The 24,148-nt window shown below is 45.4% G+C and overlaps 1 long non-coding RNA gene across 6 annotated transcripts in view; it reads left to right on the forward strand.

Moving 5' to 3' along the window:
• The window catches only part of LOC147359064 (uncharacterized), a 30,580-nt gene extending 8,103 nt beyond the window's left edge, over positions 1–22,477 (forward strand). Inside the window, exons 2-5 of one of the 6 annotated variants that reach the window (XR_015140505.1) lie at positions 10,863–16,957; positions 17,846–18,033; positions 18,140–18,261; positions 21,152–22,477. This is a non-coding gene — a long non-coding RNA (uncharacterized LOC147359064). The other 5 variants (XR_015140507.1, XR_015140503.1, XR_015140508.1 and 2 more) reach the window with 5 other exon arrangements.
• The last annotated feature ends 1,671 nt before the right edge of the window (positions 22,478–24,148 follow it).

Consider the following 24,148-nt stretch of genomic DNA (forward strand, 5'->3'; position numbering starts at 1 on the left):
TGCAGGCACTCCAGGTTGCTGAGGCCTCTTCCTTCTTAGCCTTCAGGCCAGCAGTTCTGCACACAACTGGCTGCACACAAGGGGTGAGGATGGGGAAGGGAGGCTTCTCTAAAAATAACCAATGCTGAGACCTTACCCCTGAGATTGAGGTTTAATAGTCACTATCCAATAGTGAGCTTGGATATCAGAATTTATTGGGGGCAGGAGGAGAAGGGGCCGACAGAGGATGAGATGGCTGGATGGCATCACCGACTCGATGGATGTGAGTTTGAGTGAACTCCGGGGGATGGTGAGATGGTGATGGACAGGGAGGCCTAGCGTGCTGCGTTTCATGGGGTTGCAAAGAGTCGGACATGAGTGAGTGACTGAACTGAACTGAACTGAACTGGTAAAGTTAACACATAGCCAAGGTTGAAGGGATCTGTTTTGGGATCTTAACCTGGCCATGGCCCCACCGTTACTCTTGGGTGAGAGGACTGAGTGTGGAGAGTTTCTCTCCTGTAGGTTTACTGCCAGAAACAAGTTCAAACTTCTTTTTCTTTCTAGAAAAGCTTGAGATATTTTTTCCCCTGCAGTAGCTTGCTGCTGCTGCTGCTGCTAAGTCGCTTCAGTCGTGTCCGACTCTGTGCGACCCCATAGACAGCAGCCCACCAGGCTCCCCCGTCCCTGGGATTCTCCAGGCAAGAACACTGGAGTGGGTTGCCATTTCCTTCTCCAATGCATGAAAGTGAAAAGTGAAAGTGAAGTCGCTCAGTCGTGTCCGACTCCTAGCGACCCCATGGACTGCAGCTTACCAGGCTCCTCCGTCCGTGGGATTTTCCAGGCAAGAGTACTGGAGTCAGTTGCCATTTCCTTCTCCAACTGCAGTAGCTTGGTCCCACTTTATTTATGCGAATGTAGCTTTAGGCCTGTTGCTGAAACAAATATACTGACTTAGCTCTCAGAGGAGGAGATGAAATACCAGAAAGACTTGGGGCTGGACCGTGTTCATCTGTTGTGTCTTCCTCTGCCCTGGGTGCCCAGGTGACCCCTCTAAGGTCCCTCTACCCTCAGTTCTTGCCTGGGAAGAAAAAGGGATGATCAAAGTCTTTCAGATACAGATCCACCTGCCCCAACAGAGTGGTGAAGTTGTGTCTCAGGTCCCCCGTCCCAAAGCCTGGCCAACCAAGCGTGCACGTGCTCTTCCAGGGGCTCCGGCCCACCTCCCTTTCCACGCGGTCACAGCCGGAGCGGGAGTGGCGGACCCCTGGGGGTGGGGCTCGTTTTTATCCTTGAGTTGCCATTATCAGGAGATCTGTCCCTGCTGAGCTGCTTCCTGTCTTTCATCCCAGCTTAGCGTGTTCCACGTTGGTGTCACTGTCTGTCATCCGTTTGAGCCTGCGGAATAAATAAATGCTGACTCCGGCTTTGGGAGGCCTTCCAGAACATCTGGCCCAGGGTTCTTTGCAAGCTGTAGGTGGAGGCGTTTCTGGACACCTCTGAGGGGGGAACGTGGTAAGCCCGGGCCACTGAGTCCCTTCCGTGTGACTCAGGCGGCTGGCCCCCACCAGCCAGCTGGAAGGACTGCAAGCAAAGCCTCCCCGTTCGGGGGGTGAGGCCAGGGCACAGCTCCCCTCTGCTGCGGCCTTGTTCTGGGGCTTACTGGCCACAGCGTGGACTGGGTTGCTCCCGCCGGTTCTCTCAGCCACATGCCCGCACCCCTGGCGCTTTGTGCCGCTGGTTTGGCCTCTGGGGGCGCCGTTCTTAAATCCACTCAGGAAGTCAGGCAGCCTCACAGAGGAAGCAGCAACGGGCCCCTTAGAGTCAGACCGTTTCGGCGGAGGAAGGTGATAGCGTCTGACTTTTCCCAAGGGAAACTTTTCACAGGAAAAAATGTAAAAACTCTTCCCCAGAGTCTCAGAATCGACAGTGATGGTTCTCACTGGGAAGCGGCATGGTGTGTACACAGGAATGGTGAGGCTTCTTCTGCCACGCTGACTGCTGACCCGAGGCTTCCCATCCCCGTGGTTACTTAACGATGACCCCAGGAGAGTGGACAGCCAAACGGTTAAGATTGTGGTCTTTGGAATCAGGTGGACCTGTGGTTAAGAATCAGTTTGCACTGTTACGAACCTTGTGAATTTGCAGAGTCACTCGACTTTGCTAAGGCCTCGATTCCTTCCTTCAGAAATTGGGGACATAAGTGTTTAACTGAATTTGCATTTCCTTAACTTCTTCAAGTCCTTTGTTCTTTTAGCTGTAAACTGGGGATAACAACTGTTCCTGGGACTTCCCTGGTGGGCCCGTGGTTAATAATCTGACTTGCCAATGCAGGGGACGTGGGTTGGAACCCTAGGAATCTGGGAAGATTCCACACGCCACAGGGCTGCTGAGCCCCTGCTCAAAGACCGCTGAGCCTGCATGCCAAGAGCCTGTGCTCTGCATGGAGAAGCCACCACGACGAGAAGCCCGAGCATTGCGACTAGAAGGTAGCCCCCGATCTCTGCAACTAGGAAAAGCCCGTGGGCAGCAACGAAGACCCAGCACAGCCAAAAATAAATAAATAAATAAAACCCCCAAAGCAAAAAAACAAACCCATAAAACAAAAACCAATTGTTCTAACCTCAGAGGGTTGTTGTGAGGGTAAATGAAACAAGGTTTTTGAAGTTCTTAGGCCAGTACTGGGCACATAGTAGTCACGCATAAAATGGAAGCTGTTTTTATTAGGAATGATGATATCTGTCATCTCTGTTGTAAGCAGTTCTTCGGATCAAATGAAGCAAGGTTTACAAAAGCACTTGGAAAGCTGGAGACGGGCACACATACAAGCTAATTGTTTGGAAACTGAATTCAGCTGTTGATTGAATGATTACTTTTTCTCCTTTAACAGTCAGTGTAGCCAATGGCTGGCTGATGAAGTGTCCTCAGGGGCCAGAGCCCCCACTGGTCCAGGCCCTGCTCTTGCCTTCAGTCGAGGGCTAACCTATCACTGCATGAAGACAATATGAAACTTTTCCAAGACTCACAACTCTGATCATTTTTTTTTTTGGCAGGATGATGTAAATCTTTTATTTTATTTTTTGAAAACCCTCACCAGATTTGTCCCTTCGCCACTAATCTCTGAGAAACCCGATGATTAATGGGAACTCATTGTTGGGCTCTTACGTAAGGAGTCAGAGCTGAACCCCTGCTTCCCGGGGTGGGCTGTTTAGCAGGATGTGCGTGGCCTTGCGGCCTATCTGGCTCTCGTGATTCCTGTGGAAGTTCCGCAGTGCTGTGGGGAATCCTTTATCCTGAGCAGTTGCAAGGTAGCTTGTTTTCCAATAAACCTAGAGTAAGCATCTAGTTATCTCTTGCTGTGTAACCACTGTCCCCTGCTTCGTGACTCAGAGGGCCGTCGGGGTTCTGTCTGTCTGTCTGTGCCGCCCTGTCTGTCCTGCAGCGTTGGGACCTCGGCTGGGAAGGCGCAACAGCCCGAGGCGGCCACAGGGCAGACGGAGTGAGGCATCTTCCCTCATAAATTCCAGCGGTGTTTTATGTGGACCATGTTTTTAAAAATCTTTATTTAATTTGTAACAATATTGTTTATGTTTTGTGGGTGGTTTTTTTTTTTTTTTTTTTTGGCTGTGAGCATGTGGAAATCTTAGCTTCCCCACCAGGGATCGACCCACACCCCCTGCATTGGAAGGTCCAGTCTTAACCACTGGACCACCAGGGATGTCCCCAGCCATTTTTTAAAAGGCAGTTTAAGAACACTAGTCAAAGTGGGTGGAGTGCTTAGGCTTATTTGGAAGAAGGATGCCAGTATCCATGCACTGGTGCCTTGTGTGAGACTGAAGGTTTCGTTTGTGAGGCTGTAGGCTGTTTAAAGTCCCTCTTGTACCACTCAAGCTAAGATGCTAACTTCCTAAAGGAGCAAAACTTCCTCGTTTTGCTGAAATCCCAATCATCTGCTTTCATATAAGCAGAGACGTAGCTCATACCTGACTCCAGTTACCAAAATAAGATAGTCACAGCTGAGAGCCTTCTCTAATTAGACCCTACTTAATAGCCATGTAATTTCCTATTCATTTTATCCTGAGGAGAGTTTACATCTATTTGCACTGGTTTACTATAATTTGAGAAGTCTTAAGTTCATTGTAGTTTCTTAAAAAAGAAAGTAACAATGTAAATATGTATATTTGTATTTTTTAATCGGCAGGGTCAAGGCATGGACAGAAAGGGGAAATACTGATGGATAGACAGATTCATAGCAGGACAGAGAAGATAAAAATCATGTTTCACTCCCCCTTCCAGAGATAACTGCTAATACACTTTCACCCACTTTTTTAGTGGCATATATTTAAAACATCTTGTTATAAATATGGTGCTCAATTGTTATAGAAAATTGAAGGAAAAAACTTTATAATTCCCCCTTAAGGTAACCAGTGTTACCGTTATTACCTTACCATGTTGTTACCTTTGCTTTCTGCCCTGTACATATAGGCAAATAATGAATATGCGTTTTCCCAAACAAAAATCATAGCACAAACTTTAATTGTACTAGATAGAAATGACAGCACACGGGAAACACACATATTTCGCATTTCAGTCTTATTTATAAACACTGACGGAAAATATCACAAAATATTGGGTATAAGATCCATCAGTCTGCTTGAAGAAACGTAGCATGAGCAAGTGAATTTCATTTCAGAAATGCAGAGATAAAGAATATTAGGAAATCTGTCACTCAGTCTTATGTGAGCACTTTATGTGATCATTTTGATACTGAAAAGTCATATGAAAATTCACATGATTTTTAAAAATCTGAAATTAATAGTAATACCTTGATTGGACACAGTTCTGTTAGAGTCAAAGAAAAATAAATGGCACCCTTTTCTCCTTGTTTAAAAGTGCATGTCAATATAGTGAGCAAGACAATGAAACAAGTCTAAATATTGGAGAGAAGAAGGCAAAATTGTCTTCATTTGAAGATATGATTGTTTACCAAGAGAATCATTATAAAGCTTTGGAAGTAATAGAATTCCCTGTAGTTTACAAGTTAAATATATATAAAATGAATGGTTTCTTATATCTCAGCATCAACCATTTAGAAAATGTAATGGAAAAGATATTCTACTTACAAAAGTATCAAGAAAATGAAATACCTAGGAATACATGTAACTAAACCCCAAACAAAATAGAATAAAATCTGTATGAAACTCTGCTGAGAGAAATAAGGTTGGGACACATGGAAAGATGCACATTCTTAAGCCAATCTGTAAATCCTATGTAATCTCTATAAAAATCCCAAGTGATTCCAAATGAATTCTGAGACTCACAGGGGGAGAGGAACAATAAGAAAATGGCCAGGATAATTCTGGAAAAGGCAAGTCACAAGGAGGTACTTGCCCACTTAGTACTAAAAGGTGTTGTGCTGTGCTGTGCTTAGTCACTCAGCCATGTCTGACTCTTTGTGAACCCATGGAATGTAGCCCACCAGGATATTCTGTCCATGGGGATTCTCCAGGCAAGAATACTGGAGTGGGTTAGAAGGTATTACAAGGCTATAGCAACTACGTGTATGATATCAATACTGGAACAAACAGATCAATGAAACAAGATAGTGCAGACGGGAGTGTGTGTGTGCTGTGGACTGAGTTATGTCCCCCCAGCATTCATAAGTAAAAGTCCTAACCCCCAGTATCTCAGGATGTGATGGATTTGAGATACTGGAGTGTCTTTAAAGAGGTCATTGAGTTAATATGAAGCTGTTAGGTTGACCTTAATCCGATATGATTGGTGTCAGTGTAAGAGCAGATTGGGACATGACCTTGTGCACAGAGGGGAGACCGTGTAAAAACGCAGGAAGACCGCTGTCTAAAACAAAGGGGAGAGGACTCAGAAGAGTCAGCGCTGCTGACACCTCGGTCTCAGACTTCTAGCTTTAGAACGATAAGAAAATGAACTTCTTATGTGCCATCCTGAATGGGATGGGGGCTTGGGGAGAATGGACACATGTATATGTACGGCTGTGTCCCTCCGCTGTTCACTAGAAACAACCACAACATTGTTAATCGGCTACACTCCAATACAAGATGTTTTTGGTGTTAAAAAAAAAAGAAAAGAAATTTCTGTTGTTTAAACCATTCAGTCTGCTGCTTGTTATGGCGGCCCTAATAAACTAGGACAATGTTTATATGTATGAGATAAAGGTGGGGTTTCAAACCCTTGACAGCTACCTAGCAGAAACACCGTAAAGCTTGATCCTTACTTCAATTTTTATACCAAAATAAGTTGTAAATACTAAAAATTCAAAGATTAAAAATCAACTGTAAAATACTAAAATATGGGTAGCTATTTTTATTGTCCTGAAATGCAGAAGGTAAGATACCAAAGGGAAATGATAGAGGAATATTTTATAGATTCAGGTACATGCAATTAAATAAAACAGCTTGAAGACTAAGAATAATAAAGTTGAAATACAAATGACAAATGAAGGAAATAGGTTTGCAGCAATTATGACAATGAGTTAATATCTCAAAGATACAAAGGACATTTACAAATTCATATTAATAAGGCAAGGCCTTTAAAAATGAGCAAAGGACATAAACAGCAGTTCACAAAAGATTAAAAGCAAATGAGAAGTAAATATATGAAAATGTGTTCATTCTCACTCATAATTAAAAGAATACCAATTAAAGCAATAAAGATAGTCCTTGTTTGTGGTAACTGGTGGCAACTGCAAAGAGGGACAGTATCAGGTCGTGGGGCAATGGGCTTTTGAAACTTTCTGGGGGTGTAAGTGGTTCAGACTTTCTGGAGGGGAGTTTGACAGTATGTGTTATTATTAGGACAGGCATATTCTTTGAGGCTGGTTTCTGATTGTGTCTAAGGAGATAATTGGACATACGTGTAAAGGTGATTGCATGAGTGTGCTCCTTGTGATATTTCCTACATTTTTGTAATAGCAAAAAATGTAGGAAATGTCCACCAGTAGGAAATTAGTTGTATTCTGGAAGACAATATGGCCATTCAGATTAATGGCCCAAAGATATGTCTATTTATTATTATGTAAAAATGTCTATTAGAGACTCAGTGGAATAAGCATTTGAAAAAAATGGATTTCATGATTCCATTTTGTAAAATTATATGCCCAGAAAGATGTCTGTAAGATAATTTGTTAGAATATTAGTAGTGATTGCCTGTTGATGATAGAATTTGGCATAGTTGTCATTTTTTTGCTTATCATTTTTAGTGTTTGGAATTATGATGAACACAGACTATTTTTATCATCAAAATAACAGTTTTCCTTGGGGGAAAACTATTCACAAATATTTTTAATCATTGTAAAATAATAACAGTTCCTCTATTGTTAGGCATTTACATTTTTCTAAATTTTCAGTATTATGAATAGTGCTGTGATGAACTTTTTTGTGCACAATGTTTGTTCATATTTATGATTATTTTCTTGGAGTGAAACTACTAGATCAAAGGTATGAACATTTTAAAAGCCCTAGATACGTATTGTTAAATCATTTCTGAGAAATGATTTGAATAGCTTTGTTCATCACACCTTTATCAATATTGAGTATTATTACTCTGGATAATATTTGCTAAATTAATGGGAGTAAATGATATTCCATTGCTATTTTTATTTGAATTTCATTTTTTACAGATTAGTCACTCAAGAAGATACTTCTGTAAATTCTTTAGTCATATCATATGCATTTGTCTGTTAAAGTATTGCTGCTTAACTTTTAATTAACTTACAGATATAGTAATATTTTGTCATAGTAATATTTTTAAAATTTGAGTTAATAGTGAGATTTTTGAGTTTTGTTTGGACTTCCCTGGTGGCTCAGACATTAAAGAATCTGCCTGAAATGCAAGAGACCTGGATTCAATGCCTGAGTCAGGAAGATCCCCTGGAGAAGGCAATGGCAACCCATTCAGTATTCTTGTCTGGAGAATTCCATGGACAGAGGAGCCTGGAGGGCTACAGTCCATGGGATCGCAGAGAGTTGGACATAACTGAGCGACTAACACTTTCACTTTCTTTCGCTTTAAGTTGTTTAATTGTTGTTGTTCAGTTTCTCAGTCGTGTCTGACTCTTTCCAACCCTGTGGACTGCAGCACACCAGGCCTCTCTGTCCATCACCATCTCCCAGAGCTTCCTCAAACTCATGTCCATTGAGTCGGTGATGCCATCCAACCATCTCATCCTCTGTTGTCCCCTTCTCCTTCTGCCTTCAATCTTTCCCAGCATCAGGGTCTTTTCCAGTGAGTCAGTTCTTTGCATCAGGTGGCTAAAATATTGGAGTTTCAGCTTCAGCATCAGTCCTTCCAATGAATATTCAGGATTGATTTCCTTTAGGATTGACTGGCTTGGTCTCCTTACTGTCCAAGGGACTCTCAAGAGTCTTCTCCAACACCACAGTTCAAAAGCATCAATTCTTGGGTGCTCAGCCTTCTTAGTAGTTTAATTGATTGATCATTTCCTTTATAATTTATTTTATTGATGTTATGCTTTATGTAGTCTTTCCCTATCCAGGTATAAGATGAAGTAACCATATTTTCTTATATTTGGTGTCAATTTTTTTTTTACATTTTAACTTAAAAATTTTTTGAGTGTGAAATGACATGGTGTTCTAAATATTTTTCCAAGTTTCCATTTCCCCATGACTTTAAATTAAGAAAAAAATTGACTTTATATTTTAGAGCAGTTTTAGATTTACAGCAAAATTGAGCAGAAAACACAGAGTTCCCTTATTTCCCCCTCACCCCCTACCCCCAGCCTCCTTCACTATCAAAATCCCCCACCAGAGGTGTACATTTGTTACAATCAATGAACCTACATTGACACAACATTATAATCCAAAGTCCATAGTTTATATTGGGGTTCATTTTTGGTGTTGTAGGTTCTACAGGTTTTGACAAATGTGTAATGACACATGTCCACCTTTATAGCATCCTGCAGAGTGGTTTCACTGCTCTGAAAATCCTCTGTGCTCCACCTATTCATCCCTCCCCATCCCCAGCCACTGATCTTTCTATTGTCTCCATAGTTTTTCCTTTTCCAAGGTGTCATACAGCTGGAATCCTATATTGAGGTTGGAATCATCCCGTTTGTAGCCTTTTCATATTGGCTTCTTTCACTTAGTAATGTGCATTTAACTTTCCTGTATATTTTTTTCAGGTCTTGGTAGCTTGTTTTTTTTGTTGTTGTTGTTGTTTTTTAGTGTTGAATAATATTTCATTGTATTGACCATTATGTACCAGTTTGTTTATCCATTCTCCTGCAGAAAAATCTTGGTTGCTTCCAAGTTTTGGCAATTATAAAAAAGCTGCTATAATATCCACGTGCAGATTTTTGTAGTGACATAAGTTTTTATCTCATTCGGGTAAATACCAAGCAGCAGAACTGCTGGATCTTAAGGTGAGAGTATGTGTGTCTAGTTTTGTAAGAAACCATCAAACGGCCTCCCAAAAGGACTGTAGTAATTTGCAGTCCCATCAAAAGGGAAGAGCCTTCTCAGCCCTACATCCTCGTGAGCCTTTGGTGCTGTCAGTGTTCTGCTTTTCAGTCATTCTTATAGGTGTATAGTGGCATCTCGTTGCTGTTTTCATTTGCATTTCCCTAATGACATAGGGTGTTGAGCATCTTTCGTACATATGTATACATATATTTGGCTGTGCTGGGTCTTTGTTGCAGCATGTGAGATCTAGTTCTTTGACCAGGGATCAACTCTGGGCCCCCTGCGTTGGGAATGTGGAGTCTTAGCCCCTGGACCACAAGGGAAATCCCCCCATCCTTTTGTTTTTGTTGAGCATCTTTTAATATACTTACTTGCCATCTGTATATCTTCTGTCTTCTTTGATAAAGTGTCTGTTCAGAGCTTTAGCCAGCTTTTAAATCAAGTTGCTCATTTTTCCATTGTTGAGGTTTAAGGGTTCTTTGTGCATTTTAGATTCCCAATCCTTCATTAAATATGTCTTTTGCAAGCATTTTGTTCAAGGCTGTGGCTTGTCTTTTCACTATCTTGACAGTGTCGTTTTCACCGTGTGATTTTTAATTTTCGTAAAGTTCAACTTATCATCAGATATTTCATGAGCTGTGCCTTTGGTGTTGTGTCTAAAAAATCATTGCCGTGCCCAAGGTCACCTAGATTTTCTCCTGTTGTAGGAATTTTATAGTTTTGCATTTTTGATTTGTTTTGAATTGTGAAGAATGTAAGATCTTTGTCTAGATTTTTTCCTTTCCAGGTGGATGTCTGGTTATTCCAACACTATCTGTTGAAAAGACTCCTTTCTCCACTGTATTGTTTCTCAGAATCTTTTTAAAGTAATCTATCCATTATCCTTATATTTGAAGTGTGTCCTTTGTCAGGTTATTTGTATAAAGTTTGTTTCTGGATTCTTAATTTTTCCCTGCTAATATGTTTGCTTATAACTTGCATATACTTGGTATTTTAATAAGAAGTGCTAAAATGAAGATGAACCAGTCCCCAATTATTACTATTTTTCCCTTTAAATTTTTTTTTTTGGTTTTCCCTAAGAGAACAAAGTGAAAGTCACTCAGTCATGTCTGACTCTATGGGACCCCACGGACTATAGCCCTCCAGGCTCCTCTGTCCATGGGGATTCTCCAGGCAAGAATACTGGTGTGGTTAGCTGTTCCCTCCTCCAGGGGATCTTCCCAACCCAGGGATTGAACCCAGGTCTCCCACATTGCAGGCAGATTCTTTACCATCTGAGCCACCAGGGAAGCCCTGGTTTTCCCTGGTCATTTGTTTTTTCAAATTTGTGAGGTTTTACCAAGAAGTCCTGTTTGATTTTTGAATGGGATTAATGAAGCCATAAATTAACTTGGGAAGACTGAAACTTTGGCTTCTCATTTTTAGGAACCTGATCATCAAAAAAGCAAGAGAGTTCCAGAAAAACATCTATTTCTGCTTTATTGACTATGCCAAGGCCTTTGTGTGGATCACAATAAACTGTGGAAAATTCTGAAAGAGATAGGAATACCAGACCACCTGACCTGCCTCTTGAGAAACCTATGTGCAGGTCAGGAAACAACAGTTAGAACTGGACATGGAACCACAGACTGGTTCCAAATAGGAAAAGGAGTACGTCAAGGCTGTATATTGTCACTCTGCTTATTTAACTTATATGCAGAGTACATCATGAGAAACGCTGGGCTGGAAGAAGCACAAGCTGGAATCAAGACTGCCGGGAGAAATATCAATCACCTCAGATATGCAGATGACACCACCCTTCTGGCAGAAAGTGAAGAGGAACTATAAAGCCTCCTGATGAAGGTGAAAGTTGGCTTAAAGCTCAACATTCAGAAAACGAAGATCATGGCATCTGGTCCCATCACTTCATGGGAAATAGATGGGGAAACAGTGGAAGCAGTGTCAGACTTTTATTTTTCTGGGCTCCAAAATCACTGCAGATGGTGATTGCAGTCATGAAATTAAAAGACGCTTACTCTTTGGAAGAAAAGTTATGACCAACCTAGATAGCATATTGAAAACCAGAGACATTACTTTGCCAACAAAGGTCCATCTAGTCAAGGCTATGGTTTTTCCAGTGGTCATGTATGGATGTGAGAGGTGGACTGTGAAGAAAGCTGAGCGCCGAAGAATTGATGCTTTTGAACTGTGGTGTTGGGGAAGACTCTTGAGAGTCCCTTGGACTTCAAAGAGATTCAACCAGTCCATTCTAAAGGAGATCAGCCCTGGGTGTTCTTTGGAAGGAATGATGCTAAAGCTGAAACTCCAGTACTTTGGCCACCTCATGCGAAGAGCTGACTCATTGGAAAAGACTCAGATGCTGGGAGGGATTGGGGGCAGGAGGAGAAGGGGACGACAGAGGATGAGATGGCTGGATGGCATCACTGACTCAATGGACATGAGTTTGAGTGAACTCTGGGAGTTGGTGATGGACAGGGAGGCCTGGCGTGCTGCGATTGATGGGGTTGCAAAGAGTCGGATATGACTGAGCGACTGAACTGAACTGAACTGAACTGATGGGTTTCTCAGTCATAATGTTTAGTTCATTAATTGAATTAGGTCAAAGGGCTTGGAGCTGAAATTGATCTCAACAGAAAGGTACAAACCAGACCACAATAGGCACTCTCTAAGGCTGGTTTATGGATGAAGAGGCTAGAAACTGTGGGGATCACAGAGGCACTCCCAAGGATATTGATCTGCCAGAGGAATTATAGGGCCCAGACTTTGTTTTGAAGTTTTTGAAGTTTTTATTCCAGGACGATTGCCCCTGAAGGGAAGTGAGGCTGTGTTTTGATATGGATTCCTTTATCTGGGTGGAGGAGGAGTGTGGAAGAGCTGGCTGCAACTAGCATTGTGTTCTGTCTGGGGACCTTCCACACGGACAAGCTCCCTTGGTAAGAGGGCCCGTGTCAGGCAGTGGAAAGTACACGGGCTTCAGGTTAAATCTGGGTTTGAATTCTGACAGCTGTGTGTGTGATCTTGGCCCTTAACTTCTCTGATCCTCACCTGAAATGTGGATAACTATAGGGTTGTTATTTGTATTAAATGAGGTGATAACACAAAGTCCCTGTATGGCCCGGCACGCAGTAACACGAAACAGTTGGTGGTTGTAGGTAATAGTAATACCATTATTGTTTCTTTGGTGGTGGGAGGATTAAAGGGAGTGATGGATGTAAAGAGTTATCACAGTGCCTGGTGCATACTGAAAATGTTAGTCGCTCAGTCGTGTCCGATTCTCTGTGACCCCATGGGCTGTAGCCCACCAGGCTCCTCTGTCCTTGGAATTCTCCAGGCAAGCATACTGGAGTGGGTTGCCATTCCCTTCTCCAGGGGATCTTCCTGACCCAGGGAACAAACCCAGGTCTCCTGCACTGTAGGCAGATTCTTTACCATCTGAGCTACCAGGGAATTCCCTGGTGCATATTACTACAGTTATTGTTGTCTGTATTGTTATTATTGGGTTGTTACTCATGTAGCATGCAGGCATTCCACACATGACCCTAAAAGACTTGGGTGCAAAGGCACTAATTGTGAACTGCGCTGGCAGGTGCCACGGGCCCATCCCTGCCCACCTGCGTGGTGTTGCCCCCAGGAGCCCTGGTGGACTCGGCCCAGGTGCCTGGACTCTGCTCTAAGAATTGAGTCTCCTCCAGAATCCATTGTCTCTGACCATAATGATGTGGAACCCCCCAGGCCTTCTCCGCTCTGCAACCCCCGCCTCCTCTCCTAGGGTAGAGGAGCAGCCTTGCCCTGGCAGGTCAGGGACGCAAGGCGCTAGTCTTCACCCACTTTTTCTGGACTGAGGTATATTAAGCAAATCAGGTTATCTCCCTAAGTATCCTTTTTGTTGTCTGTACAGTGAGGTCAATATAACTTACTATTTGCTCCTTCCCAGGACTGTATGAGGCTCAAATGAGAGAAGGTAGAGACAATATCTGGTGTATACCAGGTCTCCAGCTAGGGTTATTCAACAAAATACAGGATGCTGGGTAAATCTGAATTTGAGATATACACAAGAATTTGTTTAGGGTAAAGTGAAGTCGCTCAGTCATGTCGGACTCTTTGCGACCCCATGGACTATAGCCTACCAGGTTCCACTGTCCATGGGATTTTCCAGGCAAGAATACTGGAGTGGGTTGCCCTTAGGGTAGGTATATCCCAAATACACATAAGACACACTTATACTGAAAAACTTACTTGCTGTTTAGCTGAAGTTCAAATTTAATTGGGAACCCTATGCTTTCATTTGTTAAGCCTAGCACCCTATCCCTAACGAATGTCAGTTCCCTTCCTACCATCTAGAAGCCTAGATTTGTAACCCTGACTACCTCCCAGGCCCCTGGGAGGCTCTCATGAATTCCCACAAAGGGATTCAATCAACAAAGGCTTGCTGGGCTGGTAGGGAAGATGCATAAAGACGGAGGGGTAGCGGTTGGTTAATCAAAACCGTGGACTTGTATCATGAAATGGCCTAAAAAAAGGTCACTGGCTGCTCAAACACGAGCTGTTGGTGTGAGGGTGGCCACTGAATCTCTGGAGCCTCCTTTTGGACTGGGAGCTCCAGAAGAACGGCATCTGATCTCTTTCTGGAGCTGAAGATGGTGTCTGTCCCCTCCCGCTGGTTCTGCAGAGGAGGAGCTGGGTCATGGGCAGGGCAGGTCAGGGGAGAAGCCAAGACTGGCTGCTCCACGCTCACCAGCCTCCCATCCTCACACCTGCCCAGGCTCTGCTCACACCTGCTCACACCTGTCCATGAATCAGCTCTGCTCTGGCTCCCCTGATGGCAGAAGCCCTCTGGCCTGCCCTGCAGCAGAGATTCTTTTCTGGGCTCTTCAGAAAGTCAGAGGAGGGATGGCCGGCCCGTCAGAGTTGGGAGATGGTGGATGTGAGCAGATCAGTGCGGCGGGCTTTCCTCCTGCCTTTGGGGGGTACTTGGGGTGGAGGGAAGGCGAGGCTGCCAGTGCCCTTGGAGGGGGAAGCTTCTCTGACACTTGTATGGGGTCTGATGACTTGCAGGGGGCGGGCGGAGTGGGTCTCACCTGCGGGGAGAGCGGAGGCCCTGCTGTGTAGACCGGGGTCAGCTCTGGTGCAGATGCTGTCAGCTCATGTTAGAGCTTCTTTGTGTCCTGCTCCTTCTCTGCGAGTTAGGTGTAGTAAACCGCCAGTCTCACGGGCTTGCTGTGAGACATGACAAGATGCAGTTAAAGTGCTTAGTCCAGCGCCTCATGTTGATACGGGGAGGGAAGGGCCACTCTGAACTTGGGTTGAGATGGTTTCTCTGGAGTAAACGGGAAAGATTTCCATGACACCTTGCTTTATGCAGCTGTCCTGGGTGGGAGGTGGGGCAGTGGCAGGGTTCTGCTCTGCTCCTCTCTCCCTGACCTCCAATAAGGGGTGTGTGTGTGTGTGTGTGTGTGTGTGTGTGTGTGTGTAGTGTGGAGGGGGTGAAATCAGCTCACGGGCTCAGAGCAAAACCACTTGATCTTTATAAACTGAAAACCCGTCCCTGCAGAATTCCACCCAGACTCACACCTGAAAGTCAATGCCAGAGAAATTGTGTCACACCCAGGATGTGTCACTGCTGAAGGATGCTTCTGTCCTTAGTCCCAGACAGATTTGCATCTGCATGAAGGAGGGACTGAATGGTAAATACATCCACTGATATAGACACAAAGAAAAGGTGTCTGACATGAGGATACCTTAGAAGGTGAGAAGAGGAGAGACATAGTATACGTTGGGTCCCAGGTGCTCTGCAAACATTGCTTCGTTTACTCTTCATAAGAATCCTAGATCATAGATAGCTTTCCATCAGTTTATAGAGATGAGGGTTCACAGGTTAAGCAAGAACCCTGATGTCACACAACAGTCAGTTGCCTGCAACCGACTCTGCAGGCACCTTCCGGCTCTCAGAGCGTTCCAAGGCTCGGAGCCTGTGTCCACAGCAGAGGTGGAAGCTGGCTGAGATCCCTTTTCTCACCAAATCCAGGGCAGCCCCAGGGCCCTTCCACAGACAGCTAGCCACTCCAGACTCCTTCCAAGGAGCCTTTCTGTGCACATGTAGTCAAGGAGGTTTCCTTGACTTCAAGAATGAGGAATATGTAGTCTTTTATCTCTTATCTGGGCAGGGCTCAGCTGTCTCCTGCTCCTGCTATTTTGGAGTATCTGTCCACAGAGGGGAACTCCAGCTGCTCAGCCTGGGGCCCATCTATCTCCTGCCTGAAGGTGTGTCTTAGGCCCCGCCCCCCCTGCAGAATGCGGATGCTGGACTCAGGTAGGCACACCGGGTGCGGGACAGGCTTCCTGGGCAGGTGTATCACTGATGTGAGGCAGTTTTCCATCAGTGATGCATACTTTTGAGTCAATCAGTGCTCTCTCCTCTGTTAAATGTTTAGTACTTCTGAGACAGGTGACTCCACACTTCACTGCAAATTTATTTTCGGGATCATCTTTTTCTTTGTCCAGAAGGATGGGCTAGACTTTTCCAGTGGTCTGGGGATATTGGCTAAAATCGAAAGCCTAGAATAATAGACCCTCCCCCCTTGCCTCCTGCTCCCTACTCCCCACTTCTACCAACACACACATTTTAAAGAGAGATGCTAGACCATTCGTGAAGAATTTGCTAGAAGTATCCAAGCTGGTTTGGCAACTTCTGGTCTTGGGACATCACCCACCTCCAGCCTAGATCTAAGAAAATCTAAAGATTGCTCAGAGATCTGGGGATTTCTTTAATGAGAGGGAGGAGGGTTCAGGATGGGGAACACATGTATACCTGTGGCGGATTCATTTTGATATTTGGCAAAACTAATACAATTATGTAAAGTTTAAAAATAAAATTAAATTAAAAAAAAAGAGAATAACATGCCACCTCAGGTGGCTTTATTAAACTATTTCTTGAATATGGCATTCACTTCCAGAATTTGTTGGGCCATGGCTGGAATGTTTCCTTGGGGTCCAAGGTGACCTGACTGATACCCTGGGAGATACCTAGACTCATGGGTCTTGAAAGCTTCCCACCCAAGATTTCCACCTGCTCAGGAAGGGACACACCAGTAAAAAAAAGTGCCTCTGTGGGCTGAACTTTGAAGCAGGAGCTAAGGGATGTTTGTAGAAAGTTAGCTGGAGGGGGCATCACCCACGTCTCCTGGGTCAGAGAACAGGGCAGTGCTGGGGATCCCCAGCAAGGGGTCTTTAAGAACCCACCAATGGCCCCCTTGAACAATAGGGGGAAAGCCCGCCTGTAGACGATTGGCAAAGATATACCCTAATCTCCAGAACCTGTGGTTATATTGCCTTAATTACAAAAAGGACTTTGCAGATGTGATTAAGTTAAGGATCTTGAAATGGGAAAATTATCCTGATTAGCCAGGCAGGCCTGATACAATCACAAGAGTCATTTTAAGAGAAGGATGAGGACAGAAGTCAGAGAGAAGATGGTGCTGGCTTGGAAGATGGTGGACAGGGCCACACACCAAGAAATGCAGGTAGGTCCTAAAAGCTGAGAGAGGCCAGGAAAGGGATTCTCCCTTGGAGCCTCCAGAAGGAAGGCAGTCCATTCAGACTTCAGATCTCAAGAACTGTGAGAGAATCAATGTCTGTTACTTTAAGCCTCTAAGTTGGTAGCAGTTTGTTAGGGCAGCGATGGGGAACAAATTCACCTTCTATGACTTGGAGGCATTCGGCAGCCAGTGTATCTCTGCCAGAGGAAACACAGGCTGCCCAAATATGGCAGGCCACATTCTTATGCCACGAAGTTATGCATTGTTTATTTGACAGTCAAGTTTAACTGGGCGTCCTGTTTTTTTATTTGCTAATTCTGGCCAGAGAGGAGTAGAAAATCCATTAGCTAGAAGGACACTTGCCCCCTCTGCTTCTCATCTCTCTTCAGGGCTCCACACCTGCAGATGCAAAGCAGGTGGTGAATATGGAGGGAGTAGAAAGTGAGGCGGAAGAGCCACTGACCCTCCCCAGGGTGGGTGTCTGCATCAGGTGTGGGGCCAAAGGAGAAGAGGGAATGATCCTTGAGTTAGCTGAGGTGAAGGTTTTCACTTAGATTGGCCTGGAATATTTAATGTCTGAAAATCAGAATCATTGGTTAATATCTGAAAGTGACCAGAGCATTTGGGGACCTTCCCAAGATATTGTCCCAGGATGGGAAGAGAAAACCAAGAGCAAGAAGGTTTGAAAGGCAAGAGGGAGAAAAAAGGAAAGGTGACGTCCAGTTACACAATCAGTCCAGGCAGTAAACCAGCACCCTCTTTTACCCAATCATCACGCTCTCTGCCGAGCTGCTCTCACCTCTCTTGGGAAACATGACACCCGCATCTTAGCCTGCCATCATTTTACTAAATTGCTTTTTTTTTCTGGGCCAGGAAGGATGCCTCGGCACCACAGTGAAGGGAGAGGGTGAGGAAAAGGGCAGAAATTCCAGAGGGGACCTCAGGAATTAGGAGGACCGTGTGTGAACTGAACAACCTTTCATGGCCTGCATCTCTCGGGACTGGGCCTGAGCCGCTTTGGGGAACCAGGCCCAAACTCCACCACCAAAAAGGAAAATACGGTGAGACTGAAAGGTGTGTGGCTGGAGTTTTCTGGACAGGCCCTGTGAAAATCCCCCCAAGCAGGCCACTTACCCGAATTCCACGTGATGACTGTGTTGTCTGCAGGGAACAGCTTAGAACATTCTCTCCACCTGGGTTTTCTTGACCTAAGCAGATGGGATGGCTTCTGTCTGACTCACCCTAAGCCTGACCTACTTGTGAAATGCTTTCTGTACAAAAAGCTGGAGGTAAGTGCAGAGGATTATACATTTATGATCCCTGTGTAGACAGGATTGTCTAACCCCCTCATTTCAGCTGCTCCCTGCCCTACCCATGGTTGGTGAAGGCTGACCGCATGTTGGGGAGTGTCTAATGGTCTAACCTGTTGGCTCCAGCAGTGCTTGCCAGGGAGGTGGGGGTGGGAGATGGGGCCTGGGGGAGGGCTTGCAAAGTGCAGGAGCAGCAGGCTGGGGGAGGCTGTGAGCACCCAGAGATCCTTGTCTAATGCTGCCTTTGCTTGAGGTACCCCAGGAACCTCGTCAGGATGAAGGGCTGCAGGTGTGGTATCAGCTCAGCGGGAGCCAGTGTGATATAGTGGAAGGAGCTGGGGCTTCCCACTCAGATCTGGGGTTTTTTTCTGCCATTTTATTTACTGTGTGGTGGTGGCTTTTCACACGCTGGTGGCTCAGATGGTAAAGTGTCTGCCTACAATGTGGAAGACTCAGGTTCAATCCCTGGGTTGGGAAGATCTCTTGAATAAGGAAATGGCAACCCACTCCAGTACTCTTGCCTAGAAAATTCCATGGACAGAGGAGCCTGGTAGACTGCACTCTCCATGGGGTCGCAGAGTTGGACGCGACTGAGCAACTTCACTTCTAGAACCTCTTGCCTCTTTTACCAAATGGCTATATGATCTGCCCTTTACGGCTCTCAGACCTCATACAAGAGTAAAAGAAACGTTACCTGTGTGAGGTTATTACATACTGTGACATGCTCCACACAAAATATTTGAAAGTGCTGGGAGAGGCTGACATGAGGTTTCTGAAAATTTGCCTTTCCCATGGGTAGAAGTAGGGAGGGCGGCTGTTTATGTCAAGTGACAGGTGATGCTAACGTGGTTTGGGTGAGCTGAGCCCACCACGGGCCCGCCCTCCAGTCTGCCCAGACTCTCCCACCTGACTGCCCACAGGGCTTGGGCAGGGAGCCCAGTGGACCCGGCCGGGCTCCCTCCGGGTGAGAAGAACGGCAGCCGCTACCGACACTGCAGATTTGCTGGTGCCCGAGAAGGTCTCCATCCCCCCTCTGAGCCCCGCCAAGCAGGAGGCAGCGCTCCGGGGCTTGGTAGCCCCTTGCTGGACTCTGCCATGGGCTTTCCTGCCGGAAGCTGCTCTGTAGATGCGGAGTTCCCACCACATAGGAACTGCGAGATTTTTCCCTTGGGAGAAAGCGGTGCCCACAGGACCTGGTGCAGAGGGTGCTGCTGCTCCGTGGGGCACCTGTGGGTTTCTCTGGGTGCAGAGCAAGGGCATTCTCAGGGAAACCAGGGAGGCCCTTCGCCAGGCAGCTGTCTTCGGTGATCCCCGTGGTTCTGGAATCTAGATGCTAATGATTATCACAGGAACTGCCTCACAGCCTCGGCAATCACTGGCTTGTTAATCCATGCAGGACTTGGCGCCGAGTTGTCTCTATTTCCCCTCAGTGGTCCGTCTTTCTGCCCAGCACAAGTGGACGTTGTGGGCACGTCACCTGGTGGCACCTTGCAGCCCTCTCTGCAGAGTGTCATTCTGCCGATTTGGGGGAGCTGTGCTTTGTCCTAAGTCAAAGAGATCTGGGTTTGAACTCCTTGTTCTACTAATTACTGGCACCATGATTTGAGTAAGTTGATTAAACCGAGACATACTCACCTTGTCCGTAAATGGGAAGAAGAGCAGACTCACCTCACGAGGTTGTAGGGAGGCCTAAGTGAAGAATCCACTGGAAGCACATGGCATGAGCCTGGCCATGCCGAACTCACCAAAAGCAGTACCTATTGTTTTCTTAAAATGAAGGTGAAGTTGCTCACTTGTGTCCCACTCTTTGCGACCCCGTGGACTGTAGCCTACCAGGCTCCTCCGTCCAGGGGATTCTCCAGGCAAGAATACTGGAGTGGGTTGCCATTTCCTTCTGAATCAACCATTAAATTCATTAATATAATATAAAAATAATGGTTCAGATTTGTGTGACACTTTCACCTTTCTTATGCCTACCACAGAGCAAGCACTGAATATTAGCTATTATAGTTGATAATAATATTGAGAGCAGCAGCCCTTACACAGCTGTGAAGGGTGATATTATCTCCCAAGCCCTTGATTGGGCCTCTTAATCCAGGGCCCTTGGACCCCTTGATGGTCTGTGGGTCAAATTCATGGGGTTTGTGACCTTGGATAGGAAAAAAAAATTAGACCGTTTATTCTTACTAACCTCTAACTGAAATGAAGAATCTCCTTCAATGATGAATCTAGGCAACAACATACACTAGAAGTAACAACACCTGTGATTTTGACACCAACAGCAGTCCACATAAAACATTGGCTATGCTTGATACTACAAAACTAGACAGCAAATCTGCTGTTAGAACTTGATATTTTATGTGTTAATAAAGAAGCACATATTTTGATATTTACATTTCAGTGTAAGTGGGTTTTTAAAAAAACTACTTTATATTTTATTTTATGCTGTTAAGAACATTATCCTGGATAAAGTCAACAGGCTTCACCAGACTGACTGCTGAAGGCGTCCAGGGTATGAAAATGTTAAGAACTTACAGAGTGCAGAGGCAGTCCCCAAGACCACCCTCACTTCTGATGCCAACTGCAAGAGGTGGGGTCCCCAAGACCACCCTCAGTTTTTTTTTGTTTTTCAATTGAAGTATAGTTAATTTATAATGTTCAGGTGCATAGCAAAGTGATTCAGTTATACATATATATGTGTATTCATTTTCCTATTCCTTTATGTTATGCAAAATATTAATATAGTTTTTGCACTATGCAATAGGCCCTTGTGGTTTATTTTATAGAGTAGTGTGTATCTGTTAATCCCAAATTCCAAATTTATCTCTTCCCCTACTTTCCCTTTGGTAACCATACGTTTGTGTTGTAGGTCTGGGCTTCCCAGGTGGCTTGGTGGTAAAGAATCCAGCTGCTAATATAGGAGGCAGCTGCCATGCAGGAGATGCGTGTTTGATCCCTAGGTTGAGAAGATCCCTTGGAGAAGGAAATGTCCAGTATCCTTGCCAGGATAATCTCATGGACACAGAAGCCTGGAAGGCTACGGTCCATGAGGTCGCAAAGAGTCAGACAGCTGAGCCGACTAGGCACTCACGCCTGAGTTTGTTTGTCTTGTAAACAAGTTGATTCGTATGATTTAGATTCCACATGGAAGTGCCATCATATGATACTTGTCTCTCTCTGTCTGACTTACTTCCCTGAGTATGATAATCTCTGTGGTCCATCGTTGGTGCTGAGGCCACCTGCAATTTTGATAAATTACTAGAAGAACTTACCAAATTCAACTGAGCTGTTATAGCTATGGTTTACTACCAATACTCATCCAAGGGAGGAAACACCTGTGCAGAAATTTCCAAGAGGGGAACTCCCAGCTGTCCTCTCCCCGTGGAGTCCTGGACAGCACTGACTTCTCCTGGCAATGATGTGTGACAATGCACCTGGGATATTGCCAACCAGGGAAGCCCACCTGAGCCTTGTTCTCCAGAACTTTCGTTTAGGTTCAGTCAGGTAGCCAGAGTGGACCACCTGCTTGGCTGACCTTTCATCTCCAGCCCTCTGGAGTTTGAGTATCTCCATGTGGCCCAGTTCAGTTCAGCCACTCAGTCGTGTCCGATTCTTTGCAACCCCGTGAATCACAGCACGCCAGGCCTCCCTGTCCATCACCAACTCCCGGAGTTCACTCAGACTCACGTCCATTGTGTCAGTGATGCCATCCAGCCATCTCATCCTCTGTCGTCCCCTTCTCCTCCTGCCCCCAATCCCTCCCAGCATCAGAGTCTTTTCCAATGAGTCAACTCTTCACATGAGGTGGCCAAAGTACTGGAGTTTCAGCTTTAGCATCATTCCTTCCAAAGAAATCCCAGGGCTGATCTCCTTCAGAATGGACTGGTTGGATGTCCTTGCAGTCCAAGGGAGTCTCAAGAGTCTTCTCCAACACCACAGTTCAAAAAGCATCAATTCTTCAGTGCTCAGCCTTCTTCACAGTCCAACTCTCACATCCATACATGACCACTGGAAAAACCATAGCCTTGACTAGATGGACCTTTGTTGGCAAAGTAGTGTCTCTGCTTTCCAATATGCTATCTAGGTTGGTCATAACTTTCCTTCCAAGGAGTGTCTTTTAATTTCATGGCTGCAGTCACCATCTGCTGTGATTTTGGAGCTCAAAAAAATAAAGTCTGACACTGTTTCCACTGTTTCCCCGTCTATTTGCCATGAAGCGATGGGACCAGATGCCATGATCTTCGTTTTCTGAATGTTGAGCTTTAAGCCAACTTTTTCACTCTCCACTTTCACTTTCATCAAGAGGCTTTTTAGTTCCTCTTCTCTCTGCCATAAGGGTGGTGTCATCTGCATACCTGAGGTTACATGTGGCCCAAGTCCCCATGTGGCCCAAGTCCCCACCATAAATCTCGGTATTAGACTATCCAGTGTGGTCCAAGGCCCCAGGGAAATGCTTATCGGTCAGGATAGTTTAAGAATTTTAGCAATACCTTGCAGGAGCTGAGGACACAGGTCAGACCTGCCTTTGCTGAAGGTTCTACTCTGGAAACAGCCTTGCAGCAGCCATCTTGGAGGCAAATGAGTGTGGGGGTGGGGTGGGAATCAGCCAACACACACAGTTGTAGCTACTGAAACCTGGTTTAGAGGAAGAGTTTTGTTCTTTTGCACCCAACAAAGACAATGTAGAGTTCATTGTTTCCAGAGGCAACTGAATAATGACAATGATTAAAAACATCATTTAGACTTGGCTCCACACCTACCACTTTCCAAAGTATATTTGCAAACGTTGAACGTGTTAATTCTCAAAAGAGGTGGAAAGAAGGATTACTGTTAAACCCCAGAAGTGGGGGGCCTGGTGGTGGGGCAGACTGCGGACCGGCCTGGCCTCCTCCCTGCCCTGGACGGTCCCTGCTTCCTTCCAGGTTGTTCAGACAGAGTGGATCCTGTGGCCAAGATGATCAGCAGGTATTTTGCAGAATCAGGTTACCCGGTCATGCTTGGGTGGTGCTAGGAGCTTAGCCAGCTTTGGAGATGGGGTTCACAGGCCAGGTGGTTACATGAGGTCACCAGTTGCGGATGTGACCAGCTTACATGTGGGAAAGCCTGGAGTCTTCTGGGCCCAGTGTGTTTTGACTCATCCAAAGTGAGCCCGGAGTCATGACCTTATCCTCAGGTTTGGTGTAAATTACACGCTGCCAGTCTCTACGTTAACATTGAAAAGCCACTCTTTCAGGACCCTATTGCCGGGTTAGGTCATTTCTACAGGCCTGTGAGGGCTGAGGCCCCACCCTCTCTGCTGGAACCTGTGATCCCTGAAGGGCAGAGGTGCAGGGGCCAACCAGAGCTGGCCTGCAGGCGGGCACAGAAGGCATTCTGGGATGTGGCTTGGATCCAGAGACCTTTGTTTCCCTGAAGAGCACATTTATGGTCAAAGTCTACTTGCATATAATTTGTGCAGTAGGTGCAACTATTTTATGGTGGTCTATGTGGTTTTTTAAAAGCTGCCTTTATAAGGGATCTATTCAAATGACTGTTCTCTCCTTCTCCTCCTCTGTGATGCCAGCGTCAATTATTTGGAACAAGCCCTTTAAGATACTCATCTCCACACCTTTGGGCCCTCATCACGCAGCTGGACTGCAGTTCCATGGGGCAAGGCCCGCTCTGTCCCGTGCATCTCAGCACTAACAGCAGTGCCTGGCATAGCGTGGGCACGTGGCAGATGCTTCTCCAATGAATAAGAGGAATGAATTCTATGAGGTCACTCACTGTATTTATTTCCTGTGGCTCCTGTAAAAGTTGCTAGACACTAGGAGGCTTAAAACCACAGAAACAACAGAAGTTTGTTCTCTTACAGTTCTGGTGCTGT

This window comes from Bos grunniens, chromosome 14, assembly GCF_055505025.1.
Source record: "Bos grunniens cultivar Pamir isolate PY7600 chromosome 14, Bosgru_T2T1.0, whole genome shotgun sequence".
Taxonomy (NCBI): Eukaryota; Metazoa; Chordata; class Mammalia; order Artiodactyla; family Bovidae; genus Bos; species Bos grunniens.